The following is an 8,425-nucleotide window of genomic DNA, read 5'->3' on the forward strand; positions in this document are numbered from 1 at the left end:
ATAGATAGATAGATAGGAGTTAGATAGATAGATAGATAGATAGATAAATAGGAGATAGATAGATAGATAGATAGATAGATAGATAGATAGGAGATAGATAGATAGATAGATAGGAGATAGATAGATAGATAGATAGATAGATAGATAGATAGATAGGAGATAAATAGATAGGAGATAGATAGATAGGAGATAGATAGGAGTTAGATAGATAGGAGTTAGATAGATAGATAGATAGATAGGAGATAGATAGATAGATAGATAGATAGATAGATAGATAGATAGATAGGAGATAGATAGATAGATAGATAGATAGATAGATAGATAGGAGATAGATAGATAGATAGATAGGAGATAGATAGATAGATAGATAGATAGGAGATAGATAGATAGATAGATAGATAGATAGATAGATAGGAGATAGATAGATAGATAGATAGATAGATAGATAGATAGATAGATAGATAGGAGTTAGATAGATAGATAGATAGATAGATAGATAGATAGATAGGAGATAGATAGATAGATAGATAGATAGGAGTTAGATAGATAGATAGATAGATAGATAGACTTTATGAACTCAATTACTAAAAAAAAAAATTATAAAAAGATATTATATATTAGAAGTTTTGCAGAGATTCCTATATGCAAGGAGCAGTTTACAGGGCGTCAGTTCTCAGATCACACACCAGGGGGCAGTGTCTATCTGCAGAAGTCCTGACATTAGTTTATTCATCTTCAAACAATATTTTACATGTTTTATCAACAATTGGAAATAAAATCGCATAAAATTCCTATCAGTAATATATTATATCATAAGTGAAAGAATGGGGGCTCAAATGACTAATACTGGGGTGTAACATGAGTTATTAATACTGGGGTATAACATTGATTATTAATACTGGGGTATAACAGGGGTTACAACACGACTGTTATGAATTTATGTTCACATATTATATTACACTGCAGGTCAATTCATCTAATTACTGTTTGCTGATAAGGCCCGGTCTGTTATCTCTCTTTGTAAATACACTGATAACACCGAGTCCATTGTGTACAAGCATCTGCATATTATCTGATCTGCGCACCCTACATAATAATACTGCGCACCCTTCATAATAATAATGAGGCTAGGGGATCAGTATTAGGAGAATAATCCCCCCCCCCATCCCCTGAGTCATGTACATATAACATACAATACAATGTGTTCAGGTGTGTAGTAATGTCAGTACATTTTAGAGTATCCCTTTAATCTCTAGTAATGATAGTAAGGGTTAACAGGCGATGCCGCGCTCAGCTCCGCAGGTCGGCTCTTACAATCAGACAGCTCCAGTTTAATTAACAAAGTACAAAGGACCTCTCTCTTCTCCACTATCCAGAGACTCTGGACCCGACCCAGCGACTCTTCTAGATTCATCTTCGGCATCCAGGACTAATAAAGAACAATGTTCTTATGTCCTCCAACGAAGACTGGAACAAGGAAGCGAAGAAAGAGAAGCCGCACCTGCCAGTACCGATCCCGCAGAATCCGACTGCATTCCTGGAGCATGGACCTCCATGTAAGGAGAATTACTGAGAGTACAGTATATACCCAGGTTATAGCGGCTGTACATATATAATTATATACAGTATATATCCAGGTTATACCGGCTGTACATATATAATTATATACAGTATATACCCAGGTTATAGCGGCTGTACATATATAATTATATACAGTATATATCCAGGTTATACCGGCTGTACATATATAATTATATACAGTATATACCCAGGTTATACCGGCTGTACATATATAATTATATACAGTATATACCCAGGTTATACCGGCTGTACATATATAATTATATACAGTATATACCCAGGTTATACCGGCTGTACATATATAATTATATGCAGTATATACCCAGGTTATACCGGCTATACATATATAATTATATACAGTATATACCCAGGTTATACCGGCTGTACATATATAATTATATACAGTATATACCCAGGTTATACCGGCTGTACATATATAATTATATACAGTATATACCCAGGTTATACCGGCTGTACATATATAATTATAAATAGTATATACCCAGGTTATACCAGCTGTACATATATAATTATATACAGTATATACCCAGGTTATACAGGCTGTACATAATTATATACAGTATATACCCAGGTTATACCGGCTGTACATATATAATTATATACAGTATATACCCAGGTTATACCGGCTGTACATATATAATTATATACAGTATATACCCAGGTTATACCGGCTGTACATATAGAATTATATACAGTATATACCCAGGTTATACCAGCTGTATATATAGAATTATATACGGTATATACCTAGGTTATACCGGCTGTACATATAGAAGTATTTACAGTATATACCCAGGTTATATCGGCTGTACATATAGAATTATATACAGTATATACCCAGGTTATACCGGCTGTACATAGAGAAGTATATACAGTATATACCCAGGTTATACCGGCTGTACATATATAATTATATACAGTATATACCCAGGTTATACCAGCTGTATATATAGAATTATATACAGTATATACCCAGGTTATACCAGCTGTACATATAGTATTATATACAGTATATACCCAGGTTATACCGGCTGTACATATAGTATTATATACAGTATATACCCAGGTTATACCGGCTGTACATATATAATTATATACAGTATATACCCAGGTTATACCGGCTGTACATAGAGAAGTATATATAGTATATACCCAGGTTATACCGGCTGTACATATATAATTATATACAGTATATACCCAGGTTATACCGGCTGTACATATAGAATTATATACAGTATATACCCAGGTTATACCGGCTGTACATATATAATTATATACAGTATATACCCAGGTTATACCGGCTGTACATATATAATTATATACAGTATGTACCCAGGTTATACCGGCTGTACATATATAATTATATACAGTATGTACCCAGGTTATACCGGCTGTACCTATATAATTATATACAGTATATACCCAGGTTATACCGGCTGTACATATATAATTATATACAGTATATACCCAGGTTATACCGGCTGTACATATATAATTATATACAGTATGTACCCAGGTTATACCGGCTGTACCTATATAATTATATACAGTATATACCCAGGTTATACCAGCTGTACATATATATCATATACAGTATATACCCAGGTTATACCGGCTGTACCTATATAATTATATACAGTATATACCCAGGTTATAGCAGCATGTTGTATATCTGTATCAGTGATCTGTGCTTTTCCTCTTCCTACGCTATGACTTGTGTTATTTTATGGTCTTTCTTCCTCCTTCGGTCTCTCAGTTCTATTACGTCAGGCTTCCCGGGATTCTTCGGATCTTTCGCAGTAATTTGCCCCCTGCCGCTCTTTTCCAGCTCTTGCGCTGTTAGAATTGTTTCTTTGTGATAAATTTTATCTTAAGTTCCCAGGAAAAATAAAGTTTCCTTGATTTCCTTGTAGAAGCCGCAGCTCCTCAGTCCGTCTTATCAGGCGCTGGACAGGACGTGTTGGCTGCGCTGGCGTTGTGTAGTGACAGGGCGTCCATTCGCACACAATGCTGGCCGCACATGAAAGACGAGTCACCAATCATATAAATCCAGTGTGAGCTTTGGCGTTGGATAAGGCGGATGATTAAGGGGATTTATCACTTTGCTCCTTCCTAGAGATAGGCTGCAGGCCTGGAGCGCAGATAGCACCGGTGACCCACGCCAATGACTGCTATTGGTTTTGGAGACCACTCGGTCAGGCCAGATGTGACCGAGACCTTCAGGAGGAGTACAGGAAAATATGAGAGATCCCAAGGTGTAACTTCCATAGCGGTAACCATAACCATCATGGCCCACAGTGCAAGGGGAACTTGTTCTGTACTGCTCCACCATGTAGCCTTCACACTATGACAGAGTTAAATTATAAGACTCTGCTTACCTGCCACTAGAGGGAGCTCACTACATACAGATTATACAGTCACCACTAGGGAAGCTCACTACATACAGATTATACAGTCACCACTAGGGGGAGCTCACTACATACAGATTATACAGTCACCACTAGATGGAGCTCACTACATACAGATTATACAGTCACCACTAGGGGGAGCTCACTACATACAGATTATACAGTCACCACTAGAGGGAGCTCACTACATACAGTTTATACAGTCACCACTAGGAGGAGCTCACTACATGCAGATTATACAGTCACCTCTAGGGGGAGCTCACTACATACAGATTATACAGTCACCACTAGAGGGAGCTCACTACATACAGATTATACAGTCACCACTAGGGGGAGCTCACTACATACAGATTATACAGTCACCACTAGGGGGAGCTCACTGCATACAGATTATACAGTCACCACTAGGAGGAGCTCATTACATACAGATTATACAGTCACCACTAGGAGGAGCTCACTACATACAGATTATACAGTCACCACTAGGGGGAGCTCACTACATACAGATTATACAGTCACCACTAGGAGGAGCTCATTACATACAGATTATACAGTCACCACTAGGAGGAGCTCACTACATACAGATTATACAGTCACCACTAGAGGGAGCTCACTACATACAGATTATACAGTCACCACTAGGGGGAGCTCACTACATACAGATTATACAGTCACCACAAGGGGGAGCTCACTGCATACAGATTATACAGTCACCACTAGGAGGAGCTCATTACATACAGATTATACAGTCACCACTAGGGGGAGCTCACTACATACAGATTATACAGTCACCACTAGGAGGAGCTCACTACATACAGATTATACAGTCACCACTAGGGGGAGCTCACTACATACAGATTATACAGTCACCACTAGGAGGAGCTCACTACATGCAGATTATACAGTCACCTCTAGGGGGAGCTCACTACATACAGATTATACAGTCACCACTAGAGGGAGCTCACTACATACAGATTATACAGTCACCACTAGAGGGAGCTCACTACATACAGATTATACAGTCACCACTAGGGGGAGCTCACTACATACAGATTATACAGTCACCACTAGGGGGAGCTCACTGCATACAGATCATACAGTCACCACTAGGAGGAGCTCATTACATACAGATTATACAGTCACCACTAGGGGGAGCTCACTACATACAGATTATACAGTCACCACTAGGGGGAGCTCACTACATACAGATTATACAGTCACCACTAGGGGGAGCTCACTACATACAGAATATACAGTCACCACTAGGAGGAGCTCACTACATACAGATTATACAGTCACCACTAGGGGGAGCTCACTACATACAGATTATACAGTCACCACTAGGGGGAGCTCACTACATACAGATTATACAGTCACCACTAGGGGGAGCTCACTACATACAGATTATACAGTCACCACTAGGGGGAGCTCACTACATACAGATTATACAGTCACCACTAGGGGGAGCTCACTACATACAGATTATACAGTCACCACTAGGGGGAGCTCACTACATACAGATTATACTATAGACATCAGTCTCTACTGCCCTGCTTAAATGCCTCAGTTTCCACCAAGCAGGACAAGGACTTTAGTATTGTACATATTCTTACATACTGTGTTTGCAGCAAGGGCTTGTTCATATGGTGCAGTCAGGTTGTGGCTTTCATGACTTGACTGCACTGTGTGAATAGGGTTCAATCTGAACAAATATCCACCATTGGACCTTATTATCTGCACGTTGGAGGGGGGGGGGGTCCTGTAAACCTATGACGTTTAGGGCCCATCGTTTCAAGTAATGGAGTTACAAGTCATTGGACAAATGTCTAGCTATGTCTACCCAGAAAGGTGAATATTTTCAGAGGACCACCTTTGGACCATACCATCTACATGTGGTATAAAAGAATGGCACCATTGGGCAATGGCTGATTAATACAATGTAAGGCTTCTGGTTTGGAGGAAGATGCTAAGAAATCAGTGCAGGATCCTTCTCTACAATGAAGTGTAACCTGCTGCCTTTGCAGGACTCCCCATCCCCCCTCCTGTACATACAATGTGACCGGTCCTGGTTTCTATTACACAGATGGGTCCATTGCACATAAAAAGCCAATTTATAAAAGGCCATGGAAGAAAATTAAAAAATGTTTCCTGGCAAAACCAAACAATTTCCACGGCTGTCGCAGTGAATTGCTGGATGGAGCCCAGAAACTCTGCCAGTGGTGACTGAGCTGTCGCTCTATGCCTGGTACACAGGATAGGGCTGGAAGTGAGCAAAGAAACTGGTTGTGGCTGGTACTGAGGCATAGAGACTGGTAGCGACTGGTACTGAGGCATAAAGACTAGTAGCGACTGGTACTGAGGCATAGAGACTGGTAGTGACTGGTACCTTAGCCTAGAGACTGGTAGTGACTGGTACCTGAGCCTACAGACTGGTAGTGACTTGTACCTGAGTCTAGAGACTGGTAGGGACTGTTACCTGAGTCTAGAGACTGGTAGGGACTGGTACCTGAGCCTACAGACTGGTAGTGACTGGTACCTGAGCCTACAGACTGGTAGTGACTGGTACTGAGGCATATAGACTGGTAGTGACTTGTACCTGAGTCTAGAGACTGGTAGGGACTGGTACCTGAGTCTAGAGACTGGTAGCGACTGGTATCTGAGCCTAGAGACTGGTAGTGACTTGTACCTGAGCCTAGAGACTGTTAGTGACTGGTACCTGAGTCTAGAGACTGGTAGGGACTGGTACCTGAGTCTAGAGACTGGTAGCGACTGGTATCTGAGCCTAGAGACTGGTAGTGACTGGTACCTGAGCCTAGAGACTGGTAGTTACTGTTACCTGAGTCTAGAGACTGGTAGCGACTGGTATCTGAGCCTAGAGACTGGTAGTGACTGGTTCCTGAGTCTAGAGACTGGTAGGGACTGGTACCTGAGTCTAGAGACTGGTAGCGACTGGTATCTGAGCCTAGAGACTGGTAGTGACTGGTACCTGAGCCTAGAGACTGGTAGTGACTGTTACCTGAGTCTAGAGACTAGTAGTGACTGGTACCTGAGTCTAGAGACTGATAGCGACTGGTATCTGAGCCTAGAGACTGATAGCGACTGGTACCTGAGCCTAGAGACTGGTAGTGACTGTTACCTGAGTCTAGAGACTGATAGCGACTGGTACCTGAGCCTAGAGACTGATAGCGACTGGTACCTGAGCCTAGAGACTGATAGCGACTGGTACCTGAACCTAGAGACTGGTAGTGACTGGTACTGAGGCATAGAGACTGGTAGTGCCTGGTACCTGAGCCTAGAGACTGGTAGTGACTGGTACCTGAGCCTAGAGACTGGTAGTGACTGGTACCTGAGTCTAGAGACTGGTGGCGACTGGTACCTGAGCATAGAGACTGGTAGTGACTAGTACCTGAGCCTAGAGACTGCTAGTCACTGGTACTTGAGCATAGAGACTGGTAGTGGCTGGTACCTGAGCCTAGAGACTGGTAGTGACTAGTACCTGAGCCTAGAGACTGCTAGTCACTGGTACTTGAGCATAGAGCCTGGTAGTGGCTGGTACCTGGGCATAGAGACTGAGTAGGAGCAATGGGTCATAGAGTTCTGCCTTTCTAGTCGACTGTGCAGACAGTTGGGATGTCCAGGACTGCAGAATGTTTTCTTAGGTTGATTTTCACTAATTCTGATGTATCTTAATGTGTGGCCATAACCTGGAGACTGCAATACACCAGCAGGACACGTATGTGAGGGCTCGTGAGGACAACCGCCCCTGCCGGAGATCGAATCACCTCCATACTCTCCACCCTGGAATTTCAGGCATTTTAACAAGCCCCATGCTCCAGGTTGGACGCGGGCGACACCTATATATGTGGACATTCAAAATAGACTTCAATGGAGAAGTCGGCCATATTTTATATTTACACTTGACAAGTCAGGAAGTCTGCAGGTGTCACATGTCACTGCCACCGCATTTCTTGACTTGACAGCAAAACCTCCAGCAAACTCCAGGAAAGTCTTGATGGAGGCTCCGGCGACCTCCAATGAGGCCTCTGTGATACGGGAAACCATAAGAATGCAAGAAATCATCACTCGACCTCCTTATCTGCAGCACTTCACATGTCCCGTAGTCGCGTTATCACTAATGGTGGCCGCTTATAGTGAAATAGCGTAACGTGCTAAAGCTGATACTGTATTGTCGTCTTCAGCCCGCTGGTATTACAGTGATATAAAGGATCGTTTTCTGGCACAAGCAAAGATGAAGCAATTGCACTGGGCCCCTATTGATGTATAGGGCCCATCTATAGGAAGGAAACCAGAACTTCAATTATGTCTCTTCATCTACAAATGAAATACATGGAATTGGGTAATAGAGGCAATCCACAAACCAGGAACGAAACTAAACATACTCGATATATACTAGT

Source organism: Leptodactylus fuscus, chromosome 9, assembly GCF_031893055.1.
Source record: "Leptodactylus fuscus isolate aLepFus1 chromosome 9, aLepFus1.hap2, whole genome shotgun sequence".
NCBI classification, from domain to species: domain Eukaryota; kingdom Metazoa; phylum Chordata; class Amphibia; order Anura; family Leptodactylidae; genus Leptodactylus; species Leptodactylus fuscus.